Source organism: Lotus japonicus, chromosome 1, assembly GCF_012489685.1.
Source record: "Lotus japonicus ecotype B-129 chromosome 1, LjGifu_v1.2".
Classification (NCBI taxonomy): Eukaryota; Viridiplantae; Streptophyta; class Magnoliopsida; order Fabales; family Fabaceae; genus Lotus; species Lotus japonicus.
Window position 1 is genome coordinate 27246254 of NC_080041.1, and position 14026 is coordinate 27260279.

Below are 14026 nucleotides of genomic sequence, written 5' to 3' on the forward strand. Positions count from 1 at the left end.
CACAATAAATTCAATGAAGAAAGAATGCTTAGAAGGTTTGAATATTGCTTGCGCGTGTGTAAGTTCTTCTAGCCGCATCTTTCAATCTTCAGCCTCTATTTATACTCCAAGGATTAGGGTTTGAACATTGCATGGGAATGCTACCGTTGGAGGGAAGTTCTGGAATTTCCAGCTTCTGATGTGGCTGAGAATGTTAGGTTAGGTCGTCAGGATAGTACATTTGCTTTTGTACTTTGGATAGTGACTTGACCTTTAACCTCGTTTGACTTCTGATCAGAGGAACGCTTCGTGTTGGAACTTGTGAAGCTTGTTGATCAGAGTAAGAGGGAAGCATAGATCCTCTGACCGCTGTACCTTCTGATTCTCACTTCAGAGGATCAGTGTAACGCCCCGATTTCTCGAGTGTTACACAGTAACTAATTAACCAATTTTCGTAAAGAGTTTTCGTCGATTCACTTATTAATCTTCAATTAATGACAAACCTTTCATTTTACAAAAACTCTTGAAACATAACCTTTCCAAAAAACACGCGGAAGTAACCAACTTCGTAAAACTTTTTAAATAACCAACTGTAAAGAGTACGAAACAAAGGCCTGAATGAAAATAAAGATTACATCAAAACTTGTTCATTCGAATTTAAGCAATAAAATTGTTCGATACCAACACTTCGGAAACTCTCAACCCCAACAGAAAACAAAAGACTCTCAACCCAAACCCTATTCCTTAGCCTCTTCCTCTTCCTCTAAAGTGTAGTCGTCCTCCGGTATTGGCACGTCACGTAGCATCAACTCCCAAGAATGTGTCATCGCCATTATCTTCACGACCATCTACCCCCCCCAAACAAACACATAGCAAACAAGCAGGGTCAGGTCCAACAAAAGAATGATAATGACAAAATCAACAACAACATATATAATATAAGTACATTATATGTCTTTTATGGGAAAGAGTCAGTTACTAACGGAATCTCACTTCACACAACCCACCAAAACTTCCATGGCCATAATCACGATCATCCGCAGATGAACAAATCTCGGAGGGGACTCACCGTACAACCCTCAATCATGTGGGGGGACTCACCGTCCGCCAGACTCACCGTCCGTCCACAGAATCACAAGGCGACCGCAGTCAGCCAATCACGTGGGGACTCACCGTACAACCCACAAAACACCCTCGCGTGCAAGGTACCATCGTTCTCATGGTCCATAGTCCTCACCAGACCTATGTCCAATTATTCACATTTACTTGCAAGCGAGTTTATTACACTTTTCTCTTTGTTAAGTCTCTAAAATCAATCCTAGAGTCTTATCATACTCTTTATACAACAACCTTCACAACACAACATTCACGGGTTACAAGGGAATTACGGCTAGGTGAGCGACCCTTGAACCATTAACTCAGAAAATAAATATAATCCACGTAAAGGAACGCAAGAACATTCACTCATGCATAATATATCATCGCAACTTCAACATATTGACAGCAGAAACAACTTTCACAAAAATAGAGCCACAGAATGCATCTTTCAACCAAAAATCACGTATGATACCTTTCTAGAAAGCTATTTTAAATATCTACAACTCTCTAGTTACACACTTGTTCATTTGAGTCCCAGAATTAGGTGATATTAGGCCTTAAAGCTAACTGTCCGGAACAGGAAGACAGCAGGTGTGACAGTTACTAAACACGACCCCCAGATCACATTACTAAACCACAAATTATGATTTTTATATGTCTGGAAAGATATTTCGAAAATCTACAACTTTCATTTTAATCACTTTTTCATTTGATGACCATAAACAGGTAAAAAGGGGCTCTGAAGTCCGCTGTCCAGTACAGGAAACTGGCAGCGAAACTCCCATGGCTCTATGGTTTTCAAAAATAATTTTCCTTCCTTCCCCTTTGATCATGGCAATCTTGGTACAGCCCCAACAACCCAAATATCTACTCAAAATTTCAGAACCAAACATTTAGCAAGGATCATGTTATAACAAGTGTAAAATAGCACAAAACTTAACAAATACCATGGCAACTCGCATAAAATCATAGATTCAGATCATAAACAACGTTTGAGGATCATATTCATGGCTTTTCAAGAGAAAAATTCCAGCAAGCAAGCATGTACAGGAAATCATGCAAAAACAGTCCAAAACTCAAGTTGTTTCTCATGGCAATTCATGGCATATTCCCTAAAGAACCTACCCATTCCTAGAACCAGCCCTTACCTTTGTCCTTAGGCTTGAAGAAAAGATGAAATTGAAGAGCAAGGTTCTGGTTTCTCTCCTCTTCTCCCACGCGTAACCCTTCCTCTCTCCCTCTCGCTCGCAAACTCCTCCTCTCTCTTGCGCGAACACGTCGACGGTGGTAGGGCTTGGGACGGTGACGGCTAGGGTGCAAGGGGAAAGTTTCTCTCACTCTTTCTCCTCTGTTTTACGTGTTTCAGAAGTGTTCAAGGTTTCTTTCTTCAGAATAGTGTGAAAAGAAACCCTTTCCCTCCCAAGACCCTTCATAGCCTGCGTCCCCTCTCTTGGGCTAGGGTTTGTTTTCTTTCAAGCCCAACCCAAGTCAAAACCCTTGACCCCATCACTTAAGAACTTACTCAGAACTGAAACTAATCAAAAACCTCAGTCCTTTTTAGTAATATCACGATCACACTCGGAATTGAAAGGAAACACATCAATTAAATCCGCTGGTACTGTACAGCCAGGACCATCGTCACTAAACCGATGATATCTCGAGCTACAGAGGTCGGAATGACCTGATTCCACTTCGAGAATTTTCTAGACTTAAAGGGCTACAACTCTCATGAAGGAAGTTTTCCCAAATGAAGTCGTTAAGACCCTCTAAAAATTCGCACAAGTTGACAGTTCTAATCTGCCAGCTATCAAACATTAACTAAAACTTCAATTTTATTCGAACTTCCATAAAATTGTTCCAAATTGAACTTAGGGCCTTACAATCAGTACATGGTCTTCAGAGCCAGTTGCTTCTGGACTTCAGAGTCTTCACTCTTCAGCTTCTGGATCTTCAGAGTCTTCTACACCATTAGAACTTTTGAGCCTTCAGAGTGTCTGTGTTGTCAGAACGTCTGGATCATCAGAACATCAAGTGAGCTGAGTCCTTATCAGAGCTTGATTTACTTCAGATCTTCTGAAGCTTTTCTACTGTTCAGACTGAACATAGAGATTGCGAAAGCGTTGCTAGGATCACTCTTTAAGCATAGTGCTTCTGATTTGTGTGAGTTTGTGTCTAGGTCAGAGCCTGTTAAGAGCACACTCAGAAAACACGTTAGAGTACCATAATTGTTCATACTAAAGGTTTAACTTGTAATCATCAAAACATAGAGTTGTACTACTAGATCAAAACTTGATCTTACAATCTCCCCCTTTTTGATGATGACAAAACTAAGTATTTTGATGAACAATTCTTAAACAATAAACTGAATTCACTCAGAGTTAGAGAAATAGAATTAGACTTATCCTGATGTGAATGGTTTATTTTTCTCATTTTGAATTCAAGTCACTGCTTGATTCTGAGCTTAGCTCCCCCTGAATCTAAGACTTAATGAAAACGTTAGTAGTGTCTAGATTCTGAGCTAAAGAAAAATATGAGAGTTCAGAGTGAAATCGCATGACATAGATGAATTGAAATATTCAGAGCCCATAGGTATTCAGAGTCACGAATAGGGTATCAGAGTCAAAACTAATATCACTTCAGAAGAAGTGAAATGTATTCCTTGTTTTTGCCCAGTGACACATCTATGGTCATAAAGGTGGAACTCTTAAATTCTCCAAAAGAAAAATAAATCACACTAACACAGCTTACACATCAAAAACTGGGTTGTACTCCCCCTTTTTGTCATAAGCAAAAATCTTGGGGTGTGAAAAACTTAGCTTGAAGTACAAGGTACTCCCCCTTAGAGAAGGTCTAAGTTTTAAAAAAATAAAAAAATGCATGAAGGAGAAATTTGGGAATTAAAGAAAGGTATTAATGCGAAAGCAGAACGTTTACCACCGGCCACGGGAGTAAAGAGAAGCTTCAGTCACCAAGGACTTAACCTCGGGAAACTGTAGGAGCAATAACTTTCAGAGAGAAAATGAAGCTTATATAAGGCGATTAGGAACAAGGGAAGCTTCACAACTCGATCAATTCCAAGTATAAGAAAATGGCATCATACATGATTGCATTAGAAGAGCTTAGAAGGAAAGCTTTCGAGGAAGATATGTTCCTCAATATTAGACACCCTGATGGTACAAGAACCATTCAAGAGCTGACGAAGACACTGCTGGAAGAGGATCTTGGTCCAGAGTTGGAGAAAGATTTGAAAGAATTCCTCTACTTCGTGGAGGAGATTCAGGAGCTGTGCCAACTTGAACTGAATCTGCTGAAGGAGAAGGAAATAGTGGAAGGGAGACTCAAGACGATAGAGGATAGTCTGGAGAAGAATGAGCTGAGCATCAAGCTCGACATCATATAATATACACTGGATCGTCTGGAGAGGGAAAGAGTGGAGCAGCGCTAGGAATGCAGAAGAATGAGGAAGGATCCTCCATTCTAGATAGGTAAATGTATGATGTAATGATTTATATATGAATAAAAAGGGTTTTGCAAACATATGTCATAGATGATGCAATAAGAAACAATAAACAAGTATAACACAAAATGCAAATATCTTAAAGTTAGGAAAACAAGAAATAAAAAACAAAATAAATTAAGGAAGAAAAACGAAAGAAATCCTAAGAACTAGGGCTTGGTAGTGTGACGCAGAAGTTCTTGAAGGGCTCGATTCATGTCGATCAGGAGAGTCTCATGAGAATTGAGACGTTGTTCCAAAATGTCAAGTCTGGAAGAGCTTGGCTGAGTAGAAGCAGAGGGAACATCCTGAGCAGAGTGAGGAGCTTGAGTGGATTGAGAATCAGCATGTGTGAAGGGCACTGGTGCAAGGGCTTGACATCTGAGAGCTTCAGCTTCAGCTTGTAACCTTTCAGCCTCTAACCTTGCATTTGCAACGTTTGCAGCCTCTCGACGAGCAGCTTCTTCTGCTTGTTCTTTCTTTCTTCTTGCTTCCTCAACAGCTTCAAGTAACTTACCTCTCAGCTGTTGTTCATGCAGAACCACTCTTCTGTTAAAACGCTGCCTTGCAGCCTCAATCCTCTGATCCCTTTCCGCGGTGAGATGACTCATCATAAAAGGAACTTGAGCAATTAACCAATCACTCAGACGATTCCATTCCTCAGCAACAGAGTCAGGATCCTCACTTAGTTCAGTGTGACCTTGGACGTTGCGATTCATCAGCGATGCTTCATGATTAAACACACTGATGCACTCAAGTAGGGAGTTTGGCTTGAGGTAGGTATAGGGAACGATGGAAAGATTGGTTTCAGAAGAAGTAGGGTGGTTGCTGCTATTTGCCTCAGAAACACCTTGAGGAGAACCAACATCTAAGGTTTGGACATATGAAGTGTGGGTCTCAAGGTTTGGTTCAGAGGTTTCAACCTGAGGGTGTGGTGATCTAACCGAAGAGTGGTTAGATACTGAGTTCTCTGGTTCTGGTTGAACAGGTTGAGCTAAAGGGTCTGCTGCATTCAGAGGGACAACTGGTATAGGATGATCTGGGTCAACTAGACGTTCTGGTCCAGGTCCAGGGTATTTCCTAGGGCTAGGTACAGTATGGTAGTACTCAGGAATGGCAGACTCTTTTTCCTTCGCAATTTGAACAAATTTGCGAACAGATTCAGAGTTATTGGAGGGTGATGAGTCAGCAACATTGGTAGGAAACGATACAGAGGGACAGGGTGTTGTGGATTCTGTATCAGTGGTTCTGCGAACAGGACGTTCTGATGCTCTGGGGACAGAGTGATCAGAAGTTCTGGGTTCAGGTTTAGACTGTTCTAGGATAATGGGTTCAGAGGTATGTGGGTTATATTGAATGGTTATGGGTGAAGTAGGTTCAGAAGGTTTTGGAGTCTGAAGCATGTTCCCAAGAGGTGCTTTTAGGTGAAGTGGGTGGAGAAGTGGTTTGTTCAGCTGGTTGAGACTCTGGCATAGAAGCGAGTGGGGTGGCAGTGCGGTTAAGGAGTGCAGAAATTGGGAGTGCATCAAGTGAATTTAAATCATCATCAGTATCAATGACAACAGACTTACTTGATGATCGCACTGTAGACCGAGTAACTCTGGCAGGAGCCTCAATTCTTCTGATTACTTCAGCAGCTGGTTCCACACGGGTTGGCTTCTCCACAATCCTGACTTGCTTCTGTTTCTTCTTTGGTGGAGGAGCATCATCATCACCATCAGATGGAACATCTGGTTTGGTGGGCTCCTCGTGCTTCCTCTTAGGCTTGTCAGCCTTCTTCTTCTTCTTCTGAATGACACCATCAGAAGGATCAGACTCTTCAGAGGATTCCTCCAAGATGATTTTTCTCTGAGTCTTCTTCTTGGGAGTAGAATCAAACTCTGGAGCTGGTGGCAAGTTTCTGAAAAACTCGTCCACATCTATCTCATACCCTTGTCGCCTCAAATCATCAATGTAGCACAAGATGGCAGTTGGATCATCTGCTTGGGACCATAGAGGGTAATCAACCAGAGGGACTCTTCTTTGTCTGACTTCATCAGAAGTATCTTCATGAACAGGAGCAAACTTTGTCTTGATCAACCCCATCTTCTTCAAAGATGTGGAGGTAAAGACATCACTTGCAATGGTTGACAGATCCTCTGTGCATCCTGCTGTAATCAGATCTTCTATGAATTTGCTCTCAATGAATAGATCTGAAAGCAGTCTTCCAAAAGGAATGTACTTGATGGCAGACTTCAGAGAGGCAGTGGTTCTGGATTTCCTGATACACTCTTTGAGGTAAGAGAACAGGAAGAAGGGAAGGCAGATCTTCTAGTGGTCTTGAATGAAGAACAACATCACTTTTTGGCAAAAATTGATATAGTCTGGAGAGCTTCCCTTTGGTCTCTAATTTATGCAATGAAGCAGAATCTTGTGCCAGATCCTTAGTTTTGGATGAAGATCCACTACCTTGTAGTCACTCTTGCCAGGTTTATAAGTTGTGTAGAGAGCTTTGTTGGTTTCTTCTTTCGTCCTGGGTTTCCCCTTTGATTCCGTCAGTTGGAATCTGTAGCCTGTGCCAGTGTGTGCACCCAGAAGATCAACAATCGACTTTTCTGTGATGATGATTCTTCTGCCAGCAATGTAAGAAACCACCTGAGTGTCATCACAGTCGGCATGTTTCCAGAATTCCTTTACCAGCTTGACATAGACTGGACCTCGAAGCCTGTTGAATTATTCTTCCCAGGCTTGAACACGAAATTCAGGACGAAGATCATATCCATTTGCAGCAATGTTGTCTAGGCCGAATCTCCATTCAGCAAGAACCTGGAGTTCTTCAGGAGCATAGACACAATGAACGGCACAACCCCGTTGTAACACCCCGATTTCCAGGTGTCACTTTAATAACCAAAAATAAACTTTACGCGGAAAACAGGTAATTTTTTTTTTTTGATTGTTTCCTTTTAATAAAAGCAATAAAGAAATAAAGACAAAGCCCAACAACTAAACTAACCGATAAACAACATATACAAAGGTACAGCCTCTGCTGCACTATCCCGTCACGCGCACACGCAGTGACTCCAAGGTAGCGTGCCCGTAGGCGAATATATACAAACCAGAACTGTACGCAAAAGCATCAAATATACCACTATCCAAGAGAAAGTCGGCCTCAAAATGGCCTCAACCCAAGTCCCCTATAGTCCGACAGACTCTCTGTGATCCTCAGCAAGAGAACCACACAAAAAGCCATATATCGGGAACCTACCCGGTCCCAAAAGTAAGACGAATCAGAGCTATGACAGTGACAACCAACTCAAAAGACTCTAACCACCCATATCCCACACTACTATTATCGACTCTCCCTCGATCAGCCATGAAGTCCGGGTCCTCGTCGAAAGCTTCAGTAATAGACATTTCGCTCCGGGTCTTTCCCGCACAACGAATCATCACGAACCGGCTGACAGACGCCTGGCAGCAGGCCGACCGCCCAAACACAAACATACAAACAAAGCCAAGGTGCTAGAATCAACTTATAGAATACAATAGATATACAATCAACATGCGATAAAGGGGGTATATATATATGTTGTATATATACATATAAGTTATGTATTGTATCAACTCCCTAATACAATTCAATCATCAAAACACATAACGATGTTTATCAACATCAAATCATCAATATCTCAACAGATATAGTTAGAGTGCATGATATGTCAATGCAACGTCAATTAAGAAGGTTCCGGAAGAAATAGGCTGGGCACGATCGAGTCGGTCCTAGCACTAGCATTGTGCCGACCATAACCCTCGGGTGTCACTTACAACCTTGACATAGTCGGATCAGTCCTAACCCTGCGGGTCGACTTTTCCCTCCAACGAATGCCCGAGTTACCCGAAGGCATGCTGTACCCGAAGGTATATACTGTACCCGAAGGTATATAGATATACTATACCCGAAGGTATATAGATATACTGTACCCGAAGGTATATACTGTACCCGAAGGTATATAGATATACTGTACCCGAAGGTATATAGATATATTGTACCCGAAGGTATATAGATATACTGTACCCGAAGGTATATAGAATATATTGTACCCGAAGGTATATACTGTACCCGAAGGTATATAGATATACTGTACCCGAAGGTATATAGATATACTGTACCCGAAGGTATATAATGTACCCGTAAAACTACGTTTTGCTGTGATGCTCAGACGACAAAACTTCCAACAGAAGAAAGATTGGAAATGTCGAAACAAGTTTGGCAACACGGACGGGATCTTCGTTAGAAGTCCCGAATAGAAAAAGTCTTCATCCTTCGCTCAAAACTAAGGTTTCGAAGCAAAGAAATTAGCGTCGGCAGACATCCGAAAAGTAAATACTATCGTGCGTACAGTCCAGAGTTCCGAAATGAAATGCTGGTCGAAGGAAAAATAAAGAGAATCTTTAAATTTTCCAAGAATTCGAAATATCGCCTAAACATTGCTTTAAAAGCGAAATTAGCCTATTCTGGACATGCTCGCCATAAGGCAGGTGTGCAGACGACTCGCACTAGCTCCGAAAGAAACAACGCCACATTCCTCGAGCAATTCCTGAACTTTCTTCTTCATTAATCTTTCTCAAATATCAAACTCCTGTCACACTTACACTGATTCCACGCGTGAGTCGGAAATTAACTTGTTCCGAAAATCCGGGTCTTACAACGAACATGGTAGGATAATGAGCTCTCTTTTTAGTAACCCTTGGTTCTTCTTCTTCTGAACGAATAGGCTTGGGTCAGATTCAGAACCTGTTTGTCACAACTTAAAAAGACAAACGTTAGGGTACCACAATTGTTCATCATCACAAACCTTAATTGTAATCATCAAAACATAGAGATGCAACCACTGATCAAACCTTGATCTTACAATCTCCCCCTTTTTGATGATGACAAAACAAGTATTTTGATGAACAATTTTTACACAATAAACTGAATACACAAGAGAGAAAAGATCAGAGATTAAACTTATCCTTGTGTAACAGTTTGCTATGCTCTTTCTGAATCAAGGGCAACACCTGATTCTGAGCTAGGGTCTCCCCCTGACTCCCCTGACTCCCCCTGCATCTATGACTTGATGAATTTGTGAAGAAACTAGATTCGGAGTCTGGTTATGTGATCAGAATTTACGCTTGAAGAGATGTATACTCATCAGAAGTGATGGTTTCAGAACTTAGCGTATCTCACATAATGACATAGAGTCTTGTTCAGATATAATTGGAATAAAGCGTTAGAAGCAAGATTAGTTCAAAATGTATTCCTTATCTGAGACGCTTGACAATATCTATGTGCTATAAGTAATATAGAAGCAAGATTAGTTCAAAGCGTATCTCCTCTACTGGTTTTATGTAATATAAAAATTTATCAAAACCAATTTATGTACTCCCCCTTTTTGTCATAATCAAAAAGAGTGAAAAACACAGACAACAATAACAATAACAGGAAATGATGCAACTAAATATGTTATTATTACGGAACGGAGAAGAAGTACAAGGGAGAGAGAGGAATGAAGAAGACTAATCCTAGATAAATAGGAACGCTCGAGAATTCTTCATGGAGAGAAGGTGAAGGTGGAGGGGACGAATGTCCTGATCAATTGAGGCTAACTGAGCTGCTAGCTCCTCCTTCAACGCCACATTCTCCTGGACCGCCTCTGGATCCGCTACATCGTTATCTGCTTCATATTCCAGAAGCATGCAAATGCCCTGGAATTGATCTTCAACGTCCTTCCGACGATTGGTCAGACGCAGGAGGTCAGTCAGAACTTCTTGAAGGTTCTGAAGACAGAGAGTTTGATGAGAAGTGAGCCAGCAGTTCAGAAGATGCTCAATCTTCTCAATAGCTTGAGAGATCTCAGAAGAGGAAAGATTAACACTCCATGGAAAGACTTGGTCAAATACCAAAGTCTTGAGTTCAGAAATCAAATCGACAGAAGTCATTCTTGAACAAGGAGTAATGAAACAGAATGATGAGGGAGTGAATTGCTTTGTGATGAAGAAGAAGGATGGCGAAGATTATAAGGAGAAAAGGTAACAGAAAAACATGCAGAAAACTTATCAAATCATAAAGGCATGTAAGTTACTAAATGGACGGTGCATTGAATCAGATAAGAAATAATTAAACATAGTCAGCATAAAATAAATGCGGTCATAACAATTAAATGTATGCATGATAGAGATGAGGAATCATGGCTTGGAAGAGGAGGGAAGGTTTTCCATTAGATACTTCATGATGGCCTCCATTTTGCTTGATGATTCTGCAATCTGCTTGCTTTGCTCAGTCTGAACTTGTCCTTGTTGCTCAACCATCTGAAACAATCGCTGCTGATCATCTTGAATCCTGTCGATCCGGGCAGCTAAAACGGCAACTTCTGGAGCTGGAGCAGAGGGAGGGATGGCTTGTGGATGAGTGGCAGCTTCAGCTTCTGAAGTTATAACAGTATCAACGTGAATCGGCCCTTGTTTCAGAACCTCATCAGCATCTGCATCTTCCAGAATAACTATACCATCTGTGCTTTCTTCTTCTTCCTCTGCTGAAACCATCTCTCAACATTCTCTGAGGTACATTCAGAGACAACACATGATCTTTCAGCCATAGCTCGTCTCAGAGGCTCACACACCTTGTGCAGCACTCTCTGCCTCTGCTCATAGGCCCTCTCAGATGCATCATGAACTCTGAGTCTTTTCTCCCTGCTAAGCTGCTTCTGAAGTTCATAACCTTTGCCTTCTGACCAACTCTCAAATGCAGACCATAGACTATCAACAAGAGAAGCATCAAACTGATTATCAGTTACCTGATACAGCCAGTTCACCCTTCTGATTGCTTCTGCAGAAAACTCCTGAATGAGTTGAGGAAGACTCTGAGGGAGGAAAGAGGTGGCCAAGGTCAGAAAAGGCTGAGGAGTTCGGGCAGCATTGGAGCTCGAAGCATTTGATTCTTCCATGTGTTCAGTAGGAATGGAATCAATCTCATGATCCTTCTCGACGCCTGAGTGATCTGATTCATCCATATGCTCAGCTTCAGAGATAGTATCTGGCCTTTGCCTTGAGGTGACAGTCTTCTCAGGTGAAGTGAAACTCAGATCCTGTGAGTTGACTGCTGAGTAATTGGACAAGGATACATAGGAGGTCTCAGCAGCGTCTGGAATCCGATCTTCAAAATTGGAAGCAATTTGTTGAAGAGGCTTCACATTGAAAGGCGGCTCAAGGATTTGGACATCATCATCTTCCTTCTCTTTCTCAGCAGGGATCTCACCAGTCTGGGTTATGAGAAAGGTGTGTGGAGTAGATGCTGGCTTGGAAGTGAATTGCTGAACTAAGGTCTTTAGAGTTGCCTCACTTTGAATAATGCCTTGAATGAAGGAATTTAAGGGAGGTACTGGTTCATTTGGGATGGATGTGGAAGAGGTGTAAATTGGAATGGAAGGAATGTCTGTGGTAGCTGTTTGGATGGTTGAAATAGGAGCTTGAGGTTCAGCTTGTGTGTGAGTTTGTGTTTCAGGTTGAGTGGGTGCTGTTTGGGTTAAGGTGGGCATGGAAGTAGATATAGGCAGGGGTTGTTCAGGTACAACTACTAAAGCAGAATCAGAATTAATGCTTTCAGTAATTACCTTAGCATGGCTTCTGATAGGTGAGGTTCTGGTGAGTTGGACAGCCCTTGCTGGATCAGAAGTTCTTTTAGATCTTCTTTCACGTTGTACTTCTGAAGCAGATTCAGAAGCTTGTTCTGCAACTGTCTCTTTCTGCTGAAGGGGACCTTTCAGAGGCAGCTTTCTTCTTCTTACCAAGTGTACCTCATCAGAATCTGTGGATTCTTCAGCCTCTGAGGAGTCTCTTATACCCTGAATTACATTCTGGGATGATCTCATGGTCATCCTGCTCATCTTCCTCTTCCTCAAGAATGATTTTGCGTCTCTTAGCCAGAGGCCTGTCTTCATCTTCAGTTTCCTCACTTGAGAAGTCTTCCCATGTGTCTTCTGAGCTTTCAGAATCAGACATTTGTTGTTATTGAGTTGAGGTTCTCTTCAGAGACCTTTCAGAAGATGCTTCCCTGATGATCACGGTCTTGGAAGCAGCCTTCTTCTTTGCAGGTTCCTCTATCAGAATCCCTTTGCCCTTAGGATCTGAGGGCTTGCTGCTTGTTGCTCTCCTGGATTTCCTGGTAGCCAGATTAGGAGGACTTTCAGGAAGAGTGTTAACAAATTCTGTAAGGGTGATAGGATCTCCTTGTCTTCTGAGCATCCTTACATATTCCAGAATGCATGCTGGATTGTCCTTCTTGGACCAAATGGGGAAGTCATCAATGGGGTAATTCCTCTGACGAACTTCATCAGAAGTGTCTTCTTTGGGAGTAACTTTGATCTTCTCAATGATCTGCATTTTCTTCAACTTTGTGCCATTGAGGGTATCACCAACTGTCGTGGCCAGATCTTCGTGAAGTTCAAGATCTGATAGAGTCTTAACAAGCTTGTTTTGGACGAAGATGTCTGACAGTAGCCTTCCGTACGGAATGTAGGAGATGAATCTCTTGTTCTCACAACCAGTTGTGGTCCTTGATTTCTCAACACACTCCTTCAGATAATTGAAAAGAAGGAATGACAGACATATAAGCTCACCAGTTGAAATGTAGTACATGATTACCTTCTGAGTTGCATTCAGGTAATCAGTTCCTCCAGTTCTAGGGTGAATGCAGTGCATGAAGATCTTTTGCCAAATCTTCATCTCAGACTTCAAGTCCTTAAAGCTGTACTTGGTTTTCTCGTAAGACCAGTTATCATAGAGCGCCTTGTTGACAACGGTCCTCATTCCAGCGACATTTGCTTCAACATTCTTGATCCTTTTTCCCTCCTGGAAATTCATACCCAGCAGCTTTGCAATAGATTCTTCAGAGATCACAATTTTCTTGCCCAGTACATGGGAGACGACGTAGTAGTCATTGCACACTGCATTTTTCCAGAACTCGACAACCAATTTGTGATAGATTGGACCAACGAGCCTGTTGAAGTACCCAGACCATCCTTGAAACTCGACTTGGTTCCTGATATCAAACCCTTGTTGAGCAAGATTATCAAAATCAACTCTGCTTCGCAGCACACATTCAGTTCTTCCACTTTCTTTGCACATGTGACTACATTTTGGTGCATTCAGAATCTTCTGAGCTTCCTTGAATCTTTGCTTCTCCTGATCTTTGGCAGTTTGTGTTGGTAGCAGCAAAACATTCGCTAGGTTTCCTTGATTTACCCATGATTCTTAGAGGAAGAGGTTTTAGGGTTCAGAGAAAGGGGAAATGTTGGAGGGAGAAGTATGAATGAATGCAATGCACACGGGAGTTTCAAAACCGTAAGTGTAAATGAGTGGGAGATCGTGTGTGATAGTGTATATTGTGGGCTTAATGGTAACCGTTGACAGTTTTTCTAAGAAATTAAAGGCAAAATC

The 14026-nt window shown here is 41.8% G+C and overlaps 1 long non-coding RNA gene across 1 annotated transcript; it reads right to left on the reverse strand.

Annotated features, from left to right (window-relative positions):
* Positions 1–610: 610 nt before the first annotated feature.
* LOC130731750 (uncharacterized) lies at positions 611–2917 on the reverse strand. Its single transcript, XR_009016808.1, has 2 exons — positions 2226–2917; positions 611–827 (listed from the first exon to the last, which is right to left on the reverse strand). It is a non-coding gene; the product is annotated as an uncharacterized LOC130731750 (long non-coding RNA).
* Positions 2918–14026: the final 11109 nt, after the last annotated feature.